This window comes from Pangasianodon hypophthalmus, chromosome 2, assembly GCF_027358585.1.
Source record: "Pangasianodon hypophthalmus isolate fPanHyp1 chromosome 2, fPanHyp1.pri, whole genome shotgun sequence".
NCBI classification, from domain to species: domain Eukaryota; kingdom Metazoa; phylum Chordata; class Actinopteri; order Siluriformes; family Pangasiidae; genus Pangasianodon; species Pangasianodon hypophthalmus.
Genome location: NC_069711.1, coordinates 33147097 through 33170829, shown reverse-complemented (window position 1 = coordinate 33170829; position 23733 = coordinate 33147097). Strand labels below are relative to the sequence as shown.

General features: G+C 37.3%; 1 protein-coding gene across 1 annotated transcript in view; it reads right to left on the bottom strand.

The window, feature by feature from the left end:
* Positions 1-23259: 23259 nt before the first annotated feature.
* cxcr4a (chemokine (C-X-C motif) receptor 4a) overlaps positions 23260-23733 on the bottom strand; it is a 2322-nt gene continuing 1848 nt past the window's right edge. The window contains exon 2 of the mRNA XM_026933133.3: positions 23260-23733. This exon is cut by the window's right edge and continues 1592 nt beyond it. The gene's annotated coding sequence lies outside the window, so the exon portion shown is untranslated.

Sequence of the window (23733 nt, the reverse complement as noted above, 5' to 3'; positions counted from 1 at the left end):
TTTTTTTGCTAATCTAATCCGACAACAAAGCTAGTACAAAGCCAAGCACATAACGTGTAAACCAAACAACCACTTTTCACACTGATTTGTTATTATCATTATTTAATTTTTTTTAAACTTGTTATCTTTAGAAGCTATATATGGCTACTACTGTTCTCATCAGAATTAAAAAAACGCTGGACAGGCCACGCCCACAAGAGACACAAGCAGCTTGACGCCTGCTAGTGTGAACATTGGGCCTCTGGAACATGTTTAGCACGAGGTCACGGTGGTTTAAATTTGGTTATATTATGGGAGACCAGATACCAAACCAAGAACCAACTAAATTCATTAGAAAATAATAGTGTAGGGATTGGTCAGGATTCCTTCAGGGATTAAAAAGCGTCCCGTACACAGCTCTAGTTTCGGCTATAAATAAATCACACACATGTTTACAATAGTGACTTAAACGTGTGGTTATGTATGGTAACGTGTGTCAGACTCTGCATTCAGTGCATCGTGTGGTTTTTTTGCAGTAGACTGGTTTTGGGTTTTGTGTGGTTTCCTCCACAGAAAAAACGAAAGGCACCGGATGGCGCCAATTTTTGAAAGTGACAACAGCTTCACTGGTGAAAGGGTGGAGTATCATGTTTTGATGACAGCCAGGCTGCTCCACTTATGAAATATGGAGCTACACTGAAGTTAAAATACAATTTTTTTATTACTTATTTCTATTTTTGTGTTTGTTTGAGTTTGTGTTTCTGTATTATGGTGGAAGGGGTGGAAAATACTTGAGTAGCTGTACACTGTTACTGTATTTAAGGATTATTTTAGAAGACTTGTACTTTACTCAAGTCATTTTTTAATTTGATATTTTTACACTTAAAGTAAATTTCCAATTTGTTTCATTCATTACAGTATTCATTAAAAAATCTCAATATCCATGAGTTTTTTTCCTTTTTGTCCAAATGTTTTTATTAGTAAGATTTTCTCTTTTGCTAGAGTTACTGATTCATACAGGATGAAATGTTTCATGTAAAACTCATGTAAAACCTCACACATAACACTTAAATATCAGCCTTTATATAATATCCATTGAATCTAAAGAAGTATTTTGTGTTAAGGTAACTTTAAGTTTGGTAAATTAACTAGTTATATTAGATAGGTAGAGAAGTCTGGTAAATTATCTAGTTACATTAGCTAGCTAGTAAATTAGCTGATTAAATTAGCTAGATAGTTAAGGTTCGTTTTTATTGATAATGTGCATTACTGCATTAATTCCAACAGGGTTATTAAACATCAGCTAACCAGCAAGCCAAAAAAAAGAAACTAATGACTAATTGCTGATTGCTATTACTTATTGAGCTAGCTAGAACTAGCATGATGAACTCAGCTCTTTTCAGCAGTTAAAAATATTTACTTTTTACGCATGAACACTTGATTATGTTTAAATGTAAATACTTTTTACTTTCACGCAAGTAGATTTTTGGCTTCATGCTCCTACTTTTAGTTGAGCAAGATTTTGACACAGTACTCATGCTTTTACTTAAATGCAGTTTCTCCGTACCTTTTCCAGCATTCTAATAATTCTACCATGCCTTCCTAAAAATCCTTCTACATCTTTCTAATGTCCTCGCAAAAGTTAAGGAAAGTCAACTGCCTTTATTCTACAAGAGTAAACATGAGGTGATAATAAACAGGCTCACGCATGCACAAAGTAGCTGAATCACCACACACATACACACACACACACACACACACACAACTGATACAGGTAGAAGGGGTACAGCCAGTGGCGTCTAGACGTCTGTCTGCACCGGGCGCCTACAGTTTCGTAAGGTATGAACTTTGCGAGTCTGACATCACAGAGGCGTCTTTAGGGAAGCCGGATTCTTTCCTTGCACAATTGAGCCTGGAGCATATCAACACCTTAAACTGCCAAAAAGACAGAGAGAGAGACAGAGAGAGAGAGAGATATCATCTGTATGGGCGTAAAGACTAACGTTTGTCATAAGTTTTAACACGTCTTGTACTTGTTGTACTACCTGATACGATTGAGGCCAGATAAACCAGTAAAGCACAAAATATCAGAAACTCTTCATCTGTGAGGTCACTGTAGGGTTAAAAACACAGTTTCATACAATAGGAAAATGAAAATTTTCATAAAATGCTCACTTTTGACACGAAGGTCTATTTTATACCTGAAACATCCAAAATGGTAATTTCACTGGGAGTCATTTGCAAAAATATAGGCAGTTTTATTTTTAAAAATAGTAAGGTTTGCAAAATTATATGCTTTTTATTATATTAACACTGCACACGACTAGTAATGTAGTGGCAAAGTGCTTGGAAACTCCAGCTGCAATATATTCTTCCATTTCTAAGCCCTTAAAATCGCAGCTTGTTATTCATCTGTAATTCAGTAACTGCTATGAATAAATCAGTGTCTACAGTGAACCGAATAGGAAAAGTGTGTAGATACAAGAGTGAGGAATTTACGTCTATATTTATATTCATAAAACACATTGCTTCAAGCTGTTGTAGGAAAATAATCAAGGACAGTGTGGTGTGATGAGGCTGAGTTACTGTTACCACCCCAGAGTTGATTATTTTCCTATAACAGCAGGTCCCGAAGGGTTTTATTCCTCTTATACCACAGCAATTTGTCAAATATTGCAAGTTTTATTGATTAAAGAATGAAACGTCATACTTGTTATCCATTTATAGTTACTTTTAATGTTGTGGAACATCCATGAAACAAGTTCTTGTTATCACTTATGTTATAGCAGCTGTAAAAAAAAAGGCATTTCCTTGAAGTGAATGAGGCAAAACAGAGCAGCTTGTCATGTTACTGAGAAATCACAAAGCATAAACTCCTGTGTCCTGAAGATGTCAGAGAATCTAAGTTAACATAAAACACTGGCACTGGAGACTCCTTCCATAAATGTTAAATAAATGTAATTTATAGAGAATGTCACATGTCAATGATTATTTAAAATCCGTTTTTGTGAAGCGTCCGCCATACAAGTACAAGTGAATGAACTGTTACTATAGAAACGCTAACCTATTAGAACAAGTGCATTAATATAAACCTGTGCACTGGTGTCAGAGCTGCTGTTATCGAAAGCTAATCAACACCTTCTGACCAATCAGATTTGAGAATCAGCTGACTAGCATGAAATCCTAAGCACACGAATGATAACTCCGTGTCTGTGTTTCCAGGAACATCAAGCTGCTACTGAAATAATGCACACACACACACATACACTAACAAACACACACACGTGCAGATATGATTGGGGTTTTAGTAGCCTCGCTGAGGGAGTGCAGATGTGGTGGGGTCAGAGGTCATCTCCAGAAGGTCAAAAGCTGCAGTGAGGAGGAGAGCTTTTCAAAACAAAAAGGATTTCATCTCTTGAGGGCAGAGTTTCATCAAGAGAGACAAAAAATGCACTTAAGGATTTAATGGTATGTGTTGCAAAAGTGAAAATCCCCCAGCGTAACTTTATGGTAAGGTGTGATGAGAGCAGCTTTATATAATTATATGGACTGCGTTTACCTGTAAGGACCTGCGCCTACTTAAAATATGAACGCTGCTATGTGGAGGCTCGAATTTGACTGTCTGTGTGTATAGCAAAAGCTAGATAAGATAAGGAACTTGTTGTAATCTCTAATGTTGGCTTATCATTTAATTTCATTTACGCTTTTGACTGTTTTTACACCTAGAATGCATGCAGTGCTAGCTGATAAACCAGTTATACTCAAAATACCAGAAACTCTTGAACTGTGACGTCACTAGGCCATTAAACGTAAGCAGACTTGATAGAAATGTTGATTTTAAGGTTGAAACATACACAGTGTTAATTTTATGTTTATAAATGATTAAATGATTATTTTAGTCATTTCATTAACATAATAACTACAAAATAAAAGTCTGCCTAGGTTAGCTATCTTTCTGCCAAGCTTATCTACTTATTTAGACAATATAGTAGTTAGCCTAATGTTAGCTAGCTTGCTCTCTACTTTGGCTATTAGATTCCACAATAAAATATCCTAAAATTAGCTAGCTTATTTGCAAACTTGGCTATCAATTCAAGTCAAATAGATAAACTAACTACTTAGCTGGCAACATGGATACGGTATTGCTTGGCTAATGATGAGAAATAAGGCTGTGTGAATTCCTTTACTGTTTTGTGTGTGTATACATATATATGTGTGTGTGTGTGTTTTTAGGGATGTGTGTTTATTCCTGTGTGTGTGTCCTGTGTATGTGTGTGTGTCTGTGTGTGAGAATGCAGTTGTTTTCATGTGTGTGAGTGTGAGAATGTGTGAGAATGCACCTGTACCTCTCGCTCTGTCCTTGTTGCTTGTTTACAGCGACATGTGGAAACTTCCGGGTGTGTTTGTGAAGGAAAGAAAATACGTGAAGGAAAATCATTGTATGGAGGAGCAGCTGTGGATGTGTGTGTGTGTGTGTGTGTGTGTGTGTTTGGAATGTCACAGGAGGCCACGAACAATACACACAAACACCACAGCCCAATATGTAACCCTAATACTTTCCCATGTACTATACGTATCAAAGAGGGATATATGGGCGGAGCTAAACATCGTGCAGATCACTGATTGGTCAACGCTGGTTAACGTTCTAATTAGAACAGCTTGTTACAGCAATTTTCAGTAGTGTAGAGACTGTTTGAATGTTTAATTTTCTCCCAAATCTAGTATTTCTGATGCTTTAAGTGGCAAAATCACAATTTTAATCTTTCACTTTTGTTGTTTTACTTCTTTACTCACAGAAATGTTTCCCTGCTGCTGGATTTTAGATTCATTTTACACTTCTTACATAAAAGTCTGTCATGTTCAAGTTAAGCCCAATCACAAATGGCGTCCTTTTCACTCTCTCTCTCTCTCTATTTTCTTGGCGATTAAAGAATTGGCACCCTTGGCTTCATTTGACTCACCACCATTAGAACATGTCATAAAATAAACTTTTTTAGTACTTGCCCATCAGTAATCTCCACCCCACAACCTCCACCCCAAAGATCCTCCTAGAGTTACGATTACGATTACGTGAACGGTCCAGGGTTCGGATAGTTCTGGATATCGATTAGTGACTGCACCGTATCATACTGTGCCATACTTTTTGGTGAAAAATAGTGACCTTGGCCTTGCCACGCTTTCTCCTTTGTGATTGTATGAATGAGTGGTTTGAAGCGTGTAATGCGGCGCAGATGACGGATTAGTGGCCTGGTGTGGACATGTGAAAATGGTGCTAGCTGTAAAGGACTCATTTTCCCACCATTGTCTGCTGAAGTCCACAGGAAACGAGGCTCGGAAGGGTGCTCAGTTCAGCTCTGTCTGCTCCTCACCTTGGCATTGAACTTCACCATCAATCTATCCTAATGATTTCTGTTTGACGGGGTGTTAAGTGCGCTCTTCTTCCTATTCCCCTGTTCCACTTATCCTTCACCGAGCAGTGATTGAGCGTGGTTTATCATGATATTTACTTTTTAGGTAGATAAGATGAGTGATGAACTGTCTCTGGGTACAATGGAAGCTGGTTAAGGACTTTCTTGTAACCTCTGATTTACCTTGGTTTAGCATTTAATTTTCCACATCATGAAAAGTGAATCCAATGACACTAAGAGACTAATTCAGATTAATACTTCTAGATTAGAGTATATTAATTATGCACGTTTTCATTCAAGTTACACTGGTGGCATAATGTGTATCTTGCTGATCTCCGGAAGCAGTATAGTCAGTCAAGAGCATTTCAAATAGCTGAGATGTTTGGCATGACTAGCATATCATACAATACATTTCTAACAAAAAAAGGTGTCTCTAAATAATTCCCTCTCTCACATGGATTTTACAGATATTGCCATAACGAAATAAGAGCTTACTATATGAGAATGACAGAGACACTGACACAACCATACAGTATAGTAGCTGCCGTAGCTAATGTTGAGAACTTTATCAAAAATGCATGAGCATGAGAGCAGAACACCTCAACACTCTGGGACGTTAGAGAAAAATAATCCATGACAAGGATATGTATACAGATCAATGTGAAGTTATCTTCTCATGTGGAATTTCCTAGAACAGCATGTCCCAGAGTGTTTTATTCCTCTTATACCACAGCCATTTTCCAACGATTGCAATTTTAAACTTATTAATGAATGTCACATCATTGCTTTTTTATCCATTTATAGCTACATTTAATGTGGAATGCCCACGAAACAAGTTATTTCCATTTATATCTTATGTTATAGCAGCTATAAACAGTCGTGCCTTCATCAGCTACTGTTTTTTCTCTCTCTTGAAGTTAATAAGACAAAAAACAACAAAAACGCAGCTTGTCATGTTACCAAGAAACTTTGTAGCGTAAATTCCCCTGTCCTGAAGATGTCTGAAAAGTTATATCTTTACTTCTGACTGGTACAAAGCGCTGACACTGGAGACTCCTTCACCATATTGACGATTATGCCTGTAATTTTTTTTGTTATTAAATAACAACTCATGTTTTAAAATTTGTTTATTATTAGACTTAGATTATGGACACGGTCCCTGTGAATGACCTGTAACTATAGAAACCATAGTATATTAGAACGAATGCTTTAACATAAACCTGAAATTACGCCATACCTTCTGATTCGGGAATTTAACAGTGCTGTGGTATAAAGTATATACATCGAAATGCTTTAAACTTTAAACACACTGCGAAATATAAACACGCAGTGGGCATTTTTAAGTCAAGTAGATTGGTTTAAAAAGAGACTAATTTTATGTGGAAAAAAAAACCTGCAGACCTGGCAACCCTGAAAAACAGGTACACATTTGTCATGGTGCATTGAGAACCAAGGGGGGAAAAAACAGGCCCTAGGACAAATTTGACGACATCAAGAGCCAGTCAGATAAAAAAGGGATAAAAGAGATTCCTAGGAAAGCTGCACACACACACACACACACACACACAGTCAGCTGCAGGATGTTGTTGGGCTTTTGAGGACATCCTCCACGCTGAATGAATAGATGGCTGTTTCAGTGGAAGAAGCTCTGCCTGGTTGGGAGCAGACGGAGCTGATGGAGCTGATGGAGCTGACGGAGCAGACGGAGCAGACGGAGCTGCTGACCAGGAAACCGTCTTGGAAGGAAATCATTATATCACAGAATCATTGTGCTATTGTTGTATTTTTAGTGAGTGGAATAAGTGCGTGAGATGATGTTTGGGTTAGAACGCTGGTCTGGTTCACATGCATTGATTAATGTTTGCGTGCGTGAGTGCGTGTGTGTACAGTGTGTGTGTGTGTGTGTACAGTGTGTGCAGTGTGTGTGTACAGTGTGTTTACAGTACTGGTAGGTCACCACGCTCTTCAGACTTCCCAAAAACAGATAGGAAGAAGCATTTCCTGTTGTTGCACGTCTAGTGTCGTAGTACATGCTCTATAAATAGAGTGAATCCTGAAATGTACAGTCAAGTGCAAAAGTTCGCACGCCTGTAGGTCAAAATGTCAACAAGAAAAAGTATATCTACAGGAACAAGGTATTTAGTGTGTTAGGTTTCACAAATAGTCCTTCATCATGACAAAAAAAATCTCTTACTGTGTATGTTTAGATATTCATAATAAATTTAAATCATTTTAGTTCATAACTGATGCACTGCCTTCATCAAATCATGTTTGAACACGTCATAAATTTTTGCCTTAAGATCTGGATTGTTGTCTTGTCAGAGGATGTACCCACATTTAATTTTTAATTTCAATTTTTAATTTTTAATTTCTGTTATTTTTTTGTAAATAAAGTGTAAAGTACACGCACTGTGCGTGTTCCTTTTTTCCTTTACAAACCGTGCAAACTTGTGCACTGAAATGTACATACTTCTTTATTTATTGGTGTTTATATATTTCATGTTTTATTTCATGGTATCTGTCAATCAACCTCAATGGGTGGGATTAGTTTTTACTCAGTGATTTATTGGTTTGTAGAGTGAGTTATCAAAAACCTTTCCACTTGTTTTAGATGTTTAGCCCAAAATAAAATAAATTAAAATTGTAGCGATTAGGAGATTAGTTGCACATCAGTCCAGGATCAATCCAGGAACCTAAAAGTGCTAAACCACATGAGGTAGCTAGCTCTATTAGCGGTTATTAACTATCTAAGACTAACATTATTGCACACAGGTCTATGTCATTAGCTTAAACAGAGGCTGGGAGGAGAACATCTGGTTCGAAGGTCAGTTCTAATGTACAAACGATCTCAGAGAATGGACACCTTTCTAAGCAGGACCATTTTCCCAGTTTATCCATTAACTTTTGTGTGAGACACATCATATGCTGAAAAAAAGAGAGTTTGGTGAGGAAACGACTGTTTATAGCTGCTATCATGTAAGTTATAACATTAAACGTAACTATAAAATGATTTTTAAAAAGTGTAATCGTTTTTAGATTGTGCTGGTAAAACACTTCGGGGTGTGATGTCATAGGAAAATAATCAACGTCAGGGTTGTAACAGTAACTTCGCTTCACCACAACAACCCTGTGATTGATGATTTTCCTCTAACAGCACAACATGGAGTGTTTTATTCCTTACTTTAAACAGAAATTACACTGCTGATAATCTAGTACGTAATCTTAATTTATGAATAGTAACAGATCAGAACAGAAATAAATAAATAAATAAATAAAACATGCATCTGATTGTACGTTGTTGTTGTAATTTGACATGCCTTGTAGTGCTGTGACAACTATCTATCTATCTATCTATCTATCTTTACACACATGATTTGACCCTGATTTTAAAACATTAAAAAGAAAATTTTGATATTTCCATCTACATTCTTCTTTTTTCATGTCATGAAATTATATTTTCACTGTAATTCCTTAATAATTCTTAGTAATTACCGAATCAAATGCTTTAAGATGAATCACTGAACAACATTCCCGGTGTTTAAGGGGTTAAAAGTGTGTGAATGTCAGTCTTTATTAACGTCGTGTTACATTGCTGTATTTTGACATAATTTGTGACACCAGATGAAAAGGCCGTGTAGAAACTTTATTCCACCTCTGAGGCTGAATGACTTTTTGACCCTGTACCTTTCCTCAGGTGAGAGACACATCAAACACTTCCTGACAAACCAACACACGTCTTTTCCTGCACACACACACACACACACACACACACACACTTCAGGTGGATTCCAGGTGGAGCAGCTCCACTGTGTGTCCCAGAAGCCAGCTCAGGTGTGGGTGAAACGCATTTTAGTTGAGTTGCTTGTCTTGTGGAGGTGTGTGTGTGTGTGTGTGTGTGTATACGAGTGTGTGTATGGAAGAGCGGTCAGATACACAACAAACTACAAGCCTAAATCTTACACAAAATTCTCAATATGCATATTTTCTGAATTGCATGATTGACGCATCAAACTCTTTAAAATAGGAATTTGCTTAAACACAGGTGTAAACAACTGTTAAGCCACAAGTGTGTGTTGTGCTTGCTGATTAAAAAAAATTATATAAAAATAAAGAAAATAATCAACGACAGGGTGGTGTGATGCGTCCGGACACAAAGCAAAGTCACTGTTATCACCCTTAAGTGTTTTGTTCCTCTTACACCACAGCAGTTTGCCAACGATTGCTATTTTTATTTATTATTTAAAGAATGAAATATCTTTATATAATGTTGTGGGACGTCCAGGAAACAAATTAGTTCCTGTTTTTACTCACGTTACTTAGCAGCTATAAACGTTTCCTCCCCATACTCTCTTTTTTTTCTCTCTTTTTAAATTAATCATCTGTACACAACTTGTCAAGCGTAAATTCCTTTGTACTGAAGATCGGAAAAGTTACAGCTGTACCTCTGACGCTGGAGACTCCTTCCATTCATGTTTTAAAATAGACGTCTCCTTACAGGAAACTTCATCATAACAATGATTTTTTAAAATATATTTATGTGGAGCATGTGCTGTACAAGTCCCTGTGAATGAGCTGTTACTATAAAAACGATAACGTATTAGAATGAGAGCATTATTAGCCTTTAAACCTGTGATTTGTCTTGCAGCTGGAACTATTGTCAGAGCTGCTGTTATAGAAAATTAATCAGCGTAATCTGGTTTATCAGAATCCAGAATTCAACAGCATTTTATTTGTATAGCGCTTTTAACAATGGAAGAAGCCGGAGGCGGCGATTTCAAGGAAAACTCCCTGAGACGTCATGAGGAAGAAACCTTGAGAAGAACCAGACTCAGAAGGGAACTCATCCTCATCTGGGTGATAAAGGATAGCGCCATTATAAATAAATCTCTTCTGTAATTGTGTACTACATGGTCAAATAGTGCAATTGTGGTAACCAGGAACTTACGAGCTTATGAGCAACCTATGAATATAAGCATCAGAGTTATTTCTGAATTCATTATAGTCTTAACATGAAGTCTATTTTGTTGAAGTTCAGCTGTTCACTGATGGAGACTTGCGTGCCAAACTGTTTGTAGCAATTGCAGTACAAAGCCATATTTATGGTTTCTAAGTGGTTTTATCATGTGCGCTACTACTTTCACTATGAAGCCGGGTGTGTTTATGTTTGAATTTCAGACTGAGAATTACGTTGATAATTTCATTGCAAAATTCCAAGAATCTACACATCAAGACAGATGTGGTTTAAGATGTGGTTTAAGTTCAGCTAAGCTACTTGGGTGATAAAATAAATAAAATGACTCTTCCACTTGGTAAATCAGTGCGCTATGAAACCGACTGACTCATGTCACTGTTGCTCTTATTAAAGTGTTTAGTTATTCAGATCATTGCCAAATACTGATTCTTGCAGTTACTTGTCCATGTAAACACACTCATAATTAGCTGATCAGCTCAATCAGGTGTAGAGAAAACTTTAAACCCTGCAGGTCAGTGGGTCCAAGACTAGAGTCGCATACTAAACAGTTTCCACCGTGATTCATAAACACAAACGCACAATGCCTTCGCTGAGATCCCTCTCTGCAGAATAAGCCATCGGTTGTTTTTTTTTTTTTTTCAGAGACCCAAAAAAAACCCCCACAGGAATCGCCACAACAATGAGCATCCTTCGACTGTTCGTGCCAACAGAACAGCTGGTTCGGGGGGAAAACGTGGGGGCAGCGGTGTCTCTCATCGCTCTCTCCTCTTTTCTATCCCTCTATCCTTCCTTCTACTCACTCCACCTTCAATGTTTGGACCCAGCCCTGTCTTCCTCTTTGCTCAGCATCCGAAAAGCAGGAAGCCCAACAAAACAAGGCGCACGAGGAAAAAAAAAAAGGCTCTAAGTAAACTTCCAGGTTCTATTTCTTCGGCTTCCTGCTGGGATTGTGTTGTCCGAGGCTGTGGGAAACTAGATTTGGGTGTTTCACTCAGCACTTCAACCCATGAGATCCGTCACTAAACAGGCCTCGGGGTCCATTGTGTGGCTCTCGCAGCTGAGCGTCGAGAAAGGCTCGCTCGCATGTGTGTGTTTGTGTTTGCATGTTATTGCGTGTCAACGATCCCAAACATGAGGGATGATGGTCATGTTAGCTTCTAAAAACAAAAGAGCAACAACTTCTTTTCCACTCACTTTTAATTTTCCAGCTACATTTAACATTGTATTAATGAGAAATCCAGCGTAGAAATAGCAGAAGTGCAAATGCTGGACTCGGCTAGGCTAGTTAGCAGTGTACGAGATGATGAGCATGATGGTGTTGACACTGGGATTAGCATGAAAGTTGAAGCTTTGGATGCTTATCTGTTTGAGCACAGTGTACAGATGAGGATGTGTGAGAGCCAGCTGGACTAAAGGAGTAAAGTGCTGCCGCATCGCTCTCTTTAAGAAGAGATAATGCAAAAGCTAATGTTTGGGACATTGGAACTTGGAATTGTGTCATTTTCTGCCTCCATGTGTTCAAACTACAAAGTAGAAAAAAACCATGGACACGTCCATGTTCGTCTTTTGTTAGCAATAAGCTAGGCAGCTAACTCAAGACAGCAAACTCTACAGTCAGTGTTATAGAGTTAAAAAGTGAATACGTCTGTACATTGATTGATCGAAAGCAAACACTTGTATATACAGTAAAGCTTATTTTAAGTTATGAAGTGCTACTTTGTTTTCTGTTAATGCACTGAGCAGCCATGTTGATTTGAGGAGGCCATTCCGAGTTCACCAGTAGGAATTCTGTTTTTTTTTTCAGAGTTATGAGTTTTGTCCCGCTGACATAAATCCCAATGGCACCGCTATCAGCAGGTAGTCGAAAGGCATTGTGGGTAATAAAGGAAACAATCTGATGAAAGAAGTTAGTCATCAAACTACAAAATAATTCTTGGACGACTTTCAGGGTGGATTTTTCCTTTAAAACCGATGAAATGTTTGATGGAGAGTGTGTGTGTGTGTGTGTGTGTGTGTGTTATTGATTTCACACTGTTGAAAAGTGTCTAGCTAAACCGTAAAAAAACGAGTGGACAGTGAGTGTGAAGTGCATCAGCAGGTGTTACAAGTTGTCACATCCCTCTGACTAGCCGCCGCGTCGAGCTTGTTAGCAATAGCACTGGGTTAATTACACGTTAGCTGGATTAAAAGTGGCTGCTTTTACACCTTCATCCAAAGAGAGAGAAAGTTTAGAAAGTCGGTGGAACAGCTGCTGAGGAAATTTCAGCGAGCTCTGATCCTCAGCTGTGGTGACAGACACAAATGAGATCCACAGCTTTTAGAGCCTCAAATCTAAGCTAGCTAGCTAATTAACGCACCTAATGTTAGCTATGAACATAATCTTTGTCCTTATTGCTAGTGATCTTGGTCTATAAGGTTTAGTTGCTGTTAAAAAGTCACAAATTACTATTTATGATGTAAATCAAGACATAATTGTTAGCTAGTTTACTTAGCAGTCAGCTTGAGGACTGTGCAACAGAAGCATGTAGAAAACTGTTTATTCTACATAATTTACAAATTTCTTTCTTTTCTTTCTCTTCAGACTTGACTTTTATTCATTATTCATCTAGCTAGTTTGTTTCATGACAGCTAGCTGTTAGCATGCAAGCTAGATTCTCATACTAACTAATGTTTTAGAGATTAGGGAAAAGTTGGTGTGTGTTTGTGTGTTTGTGAGGATGTCAAAAAGGAAATACTTTAGAGTGCTGTGTGAGAATAAAAGCATGAACGAGAAGGAAATGTGTCTTGTTTTTGTCACTCTGTGCATGTGAGTATGTGTGTGTGTGTGTGTGTGTCAGAGGAAGTGAGTGGGGCATGAGGGAAACTGCAGGTGTAAGGAAGACCACTGGCATGACAACAGGTGCCCAAGCACCTGCCTATCTGTCAGCAAACTCTGTGTGTGTGTGTGTGTGTGTGTTTTCTTTAACTGAGTACATCTGTGTGTATACAGTTGTGTGCAAAAGTTTGCACCCCCCCCCCCCCCCCCCCCCTTTTTTTTTTGTTACTTGTTGCACTGAAGGTCTTGTTGGTATAAATTTTTGTTTTCTTTTGTTTTTTTTTAAAGGGTGTACAAACTTTAGCACTCTTCAGCATTCTTGCTTTTATACAAGCTGATTTCTTGTATAATAAATACCATGGACCTCATCAATTGGAACATTATCACAATATTTAGATTATACTGAGAAGTTTCTGAAATTTTGTAATGTTTCAAATGAACGAAATCAACAATTTTCTAAAAACTAAGCAATGATTTTGTTTTAGCCTTAAATTAGAGCATGCACACGCACATGCACACGCACACACACACACACACACACACACACCCACCCACCTAATCCCATCATTCATCACGTTTTTCATACATAAAAGTCCAGCTGCTGCGAACCCTAAAACTTAACCCTCTCCAAACACACACCAACCAGATCAGATTTCTCACGTCCAGCCCAAAGTTCTGACTACAGCGTCTGATATGTCTAATCTGGACAAAGCTGCTCAGCAGAGCCTAAAGGCCTGGCCTGTGGCAGAACCTCTCAGATTGCTGGAGTGCCAAAGCAAAGGAAAGCCAACCGCCGCTTTTTTATCTCGAGCCCAAACGAGGGCTAATCAGAGTTAAAGAGCTGCCGGAATGGTTGAAGATCTGCGACAAGTGTAAATATGCAGGGTGTGACTTGTATCGGAGAAGATAAGACGTAAATTATGTCTCTCTCTCACTCTCTCTCTCTCTCTCTCTCTCACTCACTCTCTCTCTCTCTCTCTCTCTCTCTCTCTCTTCTTGAAATAAATTTCCAGTAAATGTTTTAAATTCCCTAAAGGAGACGGTAATGGACACTTCCCCAAGCTACTCGAGCGACTTGGCACAAACACTTTGTTCACAAACAGTCTGTCGTCACTGATACGCAGGTGGTCTGATGACTTTCTGGAAAAGATAAGACTAAGCGAATAAGAAATAAAGTAGTTTTGAGAACAAATAAAGTAGTAGTGATAAAAAATGACAAAAATGACGTAGTGTTTACAAATGCACTAATAGTGAATAAAAATGCAGTAGTAATGAGTAAAAAAATAATATAGTAATGTGCAAAAATCCAGTAATAAGTGAAATAAAGTCATAGTGTGTAAGAAATAAAGGAGTATCGGGTAAAAATAATGTAGTAGTGAGTAAAAACAATGTAGCAGCTTGACATTATATTATATTATTAATATACATTTTAATTTACATTAAGACCTTGTCCAAGAGAATTTCTTTTCTTGTTTATCGTTTACTTTGTGAATAAACATCATGAATGATGCCGCTTTACCATGTAATTTTAAACCATAATAATATTTGATGTAAAACAATAAAGTAATTTATATTTCTTTGAAATTGCACATACAGATTTCTGAGCATAAACACTTGCTCAGGGGGAAAAAAAGTCTCCATTTCCGACTGCTATCCCAATTAGCCTGATATTGCTAACTTTAATGACCATAGCTAGCCAGCTAGTTACCTGGTAGTAAACTAGCTCACATTTGTTACAAGACAAAATGAGGTGCGTTCAAAAGGATGTTGTGCTTTTGACATAAGAATGTGAACTGGGAAACATGAACACTGAGATACACTAGCTAATTATCCAAACTAATGATTTCATTAGCTAGCACTTCTTTTATACAAACATGTCATTCGTCTTTTATACAACAAAAAGGACGAATGACACTAAAACATTAACATTTTCCTCAGATATGCTGGTAAATGATAGATAAAAGACTTTGTTCAACTAAAATTACACTATAATTACATTTAGCATTGAGCAACTTTAACAGGGGCTGCCATTTTGTATAACATCAACATTGCATCAGACAATTTCAACTTGCAAGTTTACACCACAAGAGTGAATTCTTCCTAAACAAACCTTTAAACAATAATATCAACGTTCATTGCTAACATTACCTAAATTAGCTAGGCTTCTAGCTGAGTGCTAGTAAACTAGCCTGTATTTGTCACAGATAGACATTCAAGATCTTGATTTTCAGAGTCATACATAGCTAGCAGATTAATCTATTTAGTCAAAATACAATAGTACCAAATAAATCATGATGTTGTACATAATTTACTTCAGGTACATTAGCTAGCAAGCTTAACACACAGGTTGTGTGGCTGAAAATTACATCTAATATTGGACATGATTGGTCCAAATTGGTAAAATTTATTCACTGACATTAGCATCAACGTCAAGGCTGCCATTTTGGGAAACTCCAACATTGCATCATAACTTGTTTCAGTTTCAACTTGCAAACCTTGAGTGAAACCTTACTAAACAAACTTTTAACCAATAATACTTATGTTCATTGCTAACTTTAGCTAGGTAGCTAGCTGAGTGCTAGTAAACTGGCCTGTATTTTTCACAGATTGTCATATTTCAGTGATTTAATAACACTAGGTAATTAAGCTAATTATTGTACAACAATAACTTCAAAATACAACTAACTTCAGGTATGTTAGCTTGCTAGCTTAACACACAGATTCTGTGGCTGAAATCGTAAGTAATCACCTCTAATCTCGGACGTGATTGGTCCAAATTTGTGGAATTCATTTACTGACATCACAAACTGACTTCATATGAGTTTATTTTATGCCAAAGTGCTGTCAAGATTTTGTTACACAGAAAAATTGAAAAATTTAAGACTCTTCTAACAAATTAGACCTAAACACACACACACATAAATATATATATACATATATATATATATATATATATATATATATATATATAGTGAGAGAGAGAGAGAGATTGTGCTTTATAACATTCATGCCAATAAAGCACTGATGAATTGAACTGAGAGAGAGAGAGAGAGAGAGAGAGAGAGATCAGATTTGGCCATCCAAGAGGAGTTAACCATTTACTTATACATCACGTTTTTCAGATCTGAGTTTCTTAAAGTTTTTTAACTACAGACTTGTTGTAGGTTTTAATCGTTTTATTGCCGGATTCCCCCTCGCTGTTCACTTTTACCTTCAACCAAATGGGCTGGTTTCCCAGCAACAAAACACACACGTTACCCCGGCAATAAAACCGTCACTTTCTCAGCTTTTGTCACTGAGGGACGTAAATCAGGGCAAACTGCCATATCACTCACACACATACACACACTCTCTATTACTGACTCACACAGAAATGAAATCACTTTACAAGCGAAAAATTAGGGGGTTTCAATAACACCCATGCTTGCAAGTTGCAAGGCAATGGAACTAGTCTGAATAAGACGTGTGTGTTTTTAGGGGAAATTGCATAGATTGCAAAAAGATAGGCTATATAATGTGAAAGAAATAAAGGAAGTCTTGGCGCTACAAAAAGTAAACAGTGTGTAAAAAAAACATACGAACAAAAGATGAGAAAACATGCGAGATGTATTGTGGTTAATAAGTGTAGCCAGACTTTGTGGCTGTGTGCTGTGTTGTTAAATTAAGTTGTGTTGTAAAAACAACTAAAAATGTCCTATGAGTAATTGCTGTGAAGATGAAACTACTGATTTTTTGGTCAATTTCAACACCTGGTCCAAGTGAAATGCTTTGCTCGTCTTTCAATTGACGAATAAAGATCCTGCAGTTTATTTTAATCTATGTAGATAATAAATTAACTTATATATAGCCTAGCAAACGTTCTTACAGATTTATTAGCATGGACATGTCATTTGGAGAAAGGCTTCCCGATTAACATGATAACTCCGCTAACTTTAACTACCATAGCTAGTTAACTGATAATAAACAAGCTCTATTCTATCACGTCAACAGTGGAGTTTGTATTTTTAACACCCTAAGCAAGTGGGAAATATAAACACTATATAAGCATACACTAGCTAATTATCAAGGCTAATGATTTTGTTAGCTAGCATGTCTTTTATACAAACAGCTGACAATGGAAATGAGACAAACCTGATTGGAACATCAACATTTCCCTCTGATGTGTTGTTAACTTTCTTATAAAAGACTTACAACTGAAATTACACTGTAATTACACATAGCATAGACTAACTACAGTGGATGCCGCCATTTTGTGAACTATCAGCACTGCTATTAGACAAAAATTCGACTTGCCAGTTTAACAGCACAAGGCTGGGCTGCTCATATGATTATGGATTTGTAATGAACTTTTTTTTCATTATTTACTTTTTTTTTGCAAAATAGAAGGCTTTTCAATTTCACTGTATGTGCAACTCAGTTTGTAGCTTGCGTTGTTCATGTGTTGCTAGCTGTTATCCTGGTTTCACTGTGGTTGTGGTGGTGTGGTGGTGGTGGTGTGGTGGTGTTGTTATGTGGTGAGAGATTGGAAATGAGCTTAAATCAGACCGCTAAAGTGTTTTCACAGCTAGAGCTGCTGTCCCAGTGGGTTTTGCAACAGGAAGTGCTCTCCCTAACAGATACTTCCGCTAAAATAACACATAACACACACATTAATCGCATAACAAACCTCCTGGGGAGGGGGATAAATCCTGTGTGTGTGTGTGTGATTTATGTTACTGTAATCTTTTGGGTGAGGCCAAGTTTGTTGTATTTGTTGCACTGTTCTTGTTAAATTGTGTGTTAATGCTGTAGCAATTGGGTTGCTTCGAAGTGGACGTCGCGCCACCAACAAACTGGTCAACATTTGTAAATAATCTCAGCTTCGCCTCTTTGCCTGCCCTCATTACCCTCAATCCTTTTGGGTAAACATGCAGAGGTCTGAAGGCCACGGCGGGGTTGTGGTGGGGTGAGAGGGGGGAGGTGTGGGTTCTCCGCCTGTCAGGGTCGCAGGAACTGGGACTGGCCACTAATGGCCCCTGACATGGGCTGTTTCCTGCACTGTGGATGTCAATAGCTTTAGCCTCTAACCCTTCCCCGGCGCGTAAGTGGAAAAACACACGCAGACCACACCACAGCAGTGAGGGCAAATCTTCTCCATGTGTGTGTGGACCTCAGGAGAGCAAAAAAAACAGTAGATAGACTGATAAATCTTTTCATCATCAGGTCTTATTGGCTGAAATTCAATATTTGAAAGCAAATATTACATTAAGGCTACGGATTGAGTCAATATCATGTTTTAATAGTTAGGAAATGTCAAAAATGGACAGCGGAGGGTTAAATTAGGTTTATTTTATGTGGAGTTGAGCTCTGGACCTTTAATCTGATGGAACTGGCAATAATAGCATCGAATAATAGTGATACTTTCACACTGATTTATAGACAAATGCTTTTTTTCTAAATTTCCTCCACTTAAGGAAAATGTTAACTGCTGTGTATTGACTATAGATTTGATTAATACAGCAAATCTTTCCATTTTCCTCATTCATTTTTTTCAAGTTTGCTCATTTCTGGATCTGAATGTAAAAATTTTACTGTATCATGAGAACAGTCAGATTATATTTTGATGTCATAAGGAATATAAAAAAAATGACATAAGCTGAAAACTTACAACTTTTAATCATATTTTCTTAATTTTAACATTGAGAAATTTATATAATATCATTGAACTATAACTGACTTTACCTCCCCAACACCACACTCTCGCTTTTCAGAGGACAATAAGAGTTTTGTTATCTATATATAGTTATGTTTTTTTATGGAACATGGAAAGAAAGAAAAGGAAGAGGGAAAAAATTAAAAAGAAAAGCAGCAGAAATTCTTTAATAAAAAAAGAAAAATTAAAGACACTGTGTCATGCTGTTAGAGTGGTGTGATGAAGCAGAGTTGATTATTTTTCTATAACAGCACCACAACGAGTGCTTTATTCCTCTTATACCACAGCAATTTGCCAACAGTTACAATTTAATTCATTAATAAATGACATCATACTTTTTATCCATATATAGTTAAAGTTTTTGTTCTGTCACCAGTCTCACTTTTTTCTCTCGCTCTCCTACGCAGCTTAAGCGTGACCTCGTCTGACCTTAAGACTTTCCCATGTCGGAAATGTTGCACAGATAAATATTCCACAGAAACACAATGCTTAAGTAATGAATTATTTATTTAATGCTAAGTAGTTATAAAAAACAATCAATAGAACCAGCACATTTTGTATTTATTTTGATGAATAAAGCCTGCTATTGGATTCAGACTTTTAAACTCCGCCCCCTCGCTTCTTCTCCACCTCTCTCCCAGCACTCCTGAGGGAGTCCGAATCTGACAGGGCACTTAACACTCTCAGACATGCTAATCTTTCACACTCCACATTACAGGCCATTACTGCGGCTCAGTGAGTGGACCAGGCCAGGTGCCGGCCTCCATTGTGCTCGAGTGTGAGTTTTGCTTCTCAATGGGTCGACTCTCACGCATTTCCCCCCTGTGTGTGTGAAACACGACCCCGCAGAGCGACCACTGACATGCAGAGTGTGTTTCATACGGCTCAGGATGACCGTGATGCATTCACCCATTGTGTTTCAAAAGCTCAGGGGTTCATTTGGAACCTGTCTGTGTGTGTGTGTGTGTGTGTGTGTGTGTGTGTGTGTGTGAGGATCAAGACTTTGACATTTTACAACTGTTTTACTAACTTTGGTTAAAACTCTGAAAGCAATGACAAACAGAGATGTGAGTTTAGGAATGAAGTGATCAAGTGTGAAAGCACACGAAGGTGCATTTCGATCTGTTATGCCCTGAAAATGCTCACGTGAGCTCAAGTTAACACGTGATATCACGTGAACAATATGGGATGATATGTAAAGCTAAATGTATCATGTGAGAAAATCACATCCGAAAATGTTTACCACATGTGAAATCTCATGAAAAATGAATCACGTTAAAATAAAAGAATCATAAAAAAAATCATGTTAAAAAATGAGCCACGTGGAAAAAGTAACATGAAAATAAATGAATCTTTAAAAAAAAAAAACAAATGAAGCACATGGGGGAAACCTTTTTAAAGAAAAAGAATTGTGGAAAAAAAACACAAAAATTAATCATGTGGAAAAATTAACATGAAAATAAATGAATCATGTAGAGAAAAAAAATCACATTTGACTATAAATGAATCGTGAACAAAAAATCCCATGTAAAAAAATTAATCATGTGAAAAGATCTTACGTAAAAATAAATGAATAATCGTGAAAGAAAATCACATGTAAAAAAAATTAATCATATGAAAACATGGTGAAATGTTAAAACAAACGTCTGAAGTGTTAAGTGGGCAGTCGGCTCATGTTAAAATGAATCATGTTGAAAATGATTCATTTTAATGATTCGTGAACTGGGTGATAAAAACCGATCACGTTAAAAAAAAAAACATGCGTTATATGTGAAAACTGTATGAAAGACAACATGTCGAAAAACCACACACTTTAATCAAGTGAGTTTTCACATGTTGACTTTTCTGTACATGTTTTCATTAAAAAAAAATCCTCAAAAGCATCAGGTACTTTGACTTCGACCGTAACAGAACACTGGGACTTCACCTCGGTTAGCTTTCAGAGTCACAGATCTGCTCTTGCGTGACCCATCTTTCAGATCGTAATTTACATTTTTCATGTTGACTTGAACTCACACAACAAATGTGAAAGTGTGTTTGGGTGCAGGAGTGTAATCTGTGATAGACAAAAAGTTTGTCAAGGTGACGCCGGAATAAAAAAAACAACAACCAGGGAGAACAAGAAGACCGAACATGACGTCTCTGAGTGGTTTAGATGTATAAAGGTGGAAGCATACATTCTAAATATTATCAATTCAGATGAAAAAGGCTTATGTATATTTTTATAATGTGCCTGTTATCTCTAAGACGCTAATACATCGTTTCTATGGTAACAGCTCATTCACAGGGAGTTATACAGCAGACACTCCACGTAACCGGATTTTAAAAACTCATTGATATGTTGAAGTTTTCGGTAAGGAGACGTTTATTAACATTTAGGGAAGGAGTCTCCAGTGTCAGGTACTTTGCGGCTTTCTCGGTACCATGGCAAGCTGCGTTTTTTTTTGTCTTGTTATAGCTGCTATAACGTAAGTGAACTTGTTTCATGGACATTCCACAACATCAAACATAACTATAAACGGATAAAAAGTACAACGCGTCGTTCTTTGATAAATTAGACAAGGAAATTGTCAGCAAATTGCTTTGGTGTAAGAGAAACAAAACACTTTGGGCGTGGATTATTTTCCTAAAACAGCACACCCCATTGTGTGTTACTCCTCAGATATTATGTAGCACAGCATAAATGTGAAGTAAGGGAAAGGGGGGAAAATGTTGTGCTTTTGACAGAAAAACTCCAGAAGCATGAGAGGCGGGGTTTCAATCGGGGCTGGTAGGTGGAGCTTATGATGTTTACATGAAGGACTAAAGGACTGACAATTTCCTGTCTGCTCCATGAAGAGAATCTTTGATCGTTACTAACTTCATGAAGAAAATGGCGTCCTTTTTTCTCCTCATACTTTCAACTATCGTTTACTATGAAAAGAGAAATCACTACAATTTTCAAAAATTTTTTATTATCATATATTTCTAACATCACAAAGTGATATTTTAGCATCAAGCAGCATCAAGGAGTCGAACTAAATTCCTAACAAACCTAAAAACAGCTGTGACGGCGAGAATGAGCACTAACTGCTGTAATCTATCTGCTCTTACGTCAAGCGGTTGGAGTTGTGAGCCACTACTGTGAGCTAGTTCTTAGCATCGAGCTAGTTTGTATCATCATGCTAGCTAACATTTAAGAGGTAACCAACAAAACTGCTGCATTCAACTAAAGGTCGTAACTTTGTGTAAATTTGCCACCACTGACCAAGAAAAAAAACCCAAAGAAAACGCCCCTTCAGAATGTCAAATCAAAATGGCCGCTCACAGCATGAGCAGTAAACACAGCAGCACGTCTAACTTTTAAACGAGTTGTACTTTAGATCAACTGGCTAGCTTGTTGCTAACAAAAGACAAACATGGAGGCGTACATGTTTTTTTTAGCACTTTGTAGCTAGAAATCACAGAGGTCAAAAAAATGACGTAATTCTGATCGCTGACTTCCCACTTCCCAGATAAATCAAATGCAGCAGCAATACTTTACTTGAGCGCTATAAAAACAGTGACCCCGCCCACTTTTCCAGCTTGTTGTTCCAGAAAAAGGCTATCTCTCTAGCTAGGTAGCTATCAAATATCCTGCACAGTGCCCCTAGAGGTCAATAGTACAACTGCGTTTTAGCAAGTGAAATCATTGGGGTTTGAAATTAGGGTGGACAACTTTTGTGTTTTGGTTTCATGCTTTACGTAAACGTAAAGTAAATCTAAAGAGATTATAGGCTACGTTAATTTGACTAAAGATGTGAAGATGTACTTTTTTACCTGATGATTTATTGCACTATTGCATTATTCATTGCACTTTTATCTGAGCAAAGAATTTGCATACTTTAGCACTTTAGTACCTCCTCTGCTTTTTATTGATGGTTAGCTTTGATTTTAAGAACAATAACACGATAGTAAGTTAGTGTAGATGAGTAGTCTTATAAAAATTAAAAGTAAAAAAAAAAAATTTAATATTTGAAATTTGTTTTTCTCATCTAGATTCTAGTTTGATTTTCTAACCAGTTCTTTTGGAGAATCTTTGTGCAAATGGTGCATGTTTGTTTTTGCACACACTCGTGTGTGTGCGCGTGTTTGAGTTTTCAGTCTGAGTCACTAAGCACAAAATGAATGTGAAACGCATGAGTGGCTCAACACAGATGGCCAAAAAAACGGAACCAGTTTCATCACCAGTGATTATGGATTACACATGATCAGAAAAAAAACCCTTATTCTTCAGGAGGATGAGGAACAATAAAAATAGAAAGTTCTAGAGAATTCAGACTTGTTTGGTACTTTTCAGAGCGCTACTGTCCTTGTGTACATGGCAGAGCAGGGGATATCACAAAATCACACAGAAAGCACTAAAAAAAACACCTTATTTTTAAACAAAAAAAATCTTTTTTTATTACAAGGACTCTAAAACACAGCTATACACAGCAGCTGATATGAAAACAACACACAGCGACACTCACTCATCAATCCCTGCAGGATTTTACTGCCATTTCTCATCAGTCAAATATGTAAACACAATAAATAAGAGCCATGATGTACATAAGTGCAGAATCAGAGAGACAATAAGACAAAAAAAAAAAAAAAAAAAGGGTCAGTTCCTGGTATTTCCATCCGCTAGGTTGTCAAAACAGACGTGAGAAAAACAGCACATGGTGTTATTTTGTTAACACATCTGTGGTCCTGGGAAACCCAAATCTTTCTCTTTTTCTTTCTTTCTTTCTTTTTTAACACAACCAGTGTGTTCAGCAGACACTCATCTAACCCCAAATCAGGAAAAAAATCAAATAATAAGAACATGAAAAGCAGTCAGTAATACACTGTAGATGTGACAGAATGT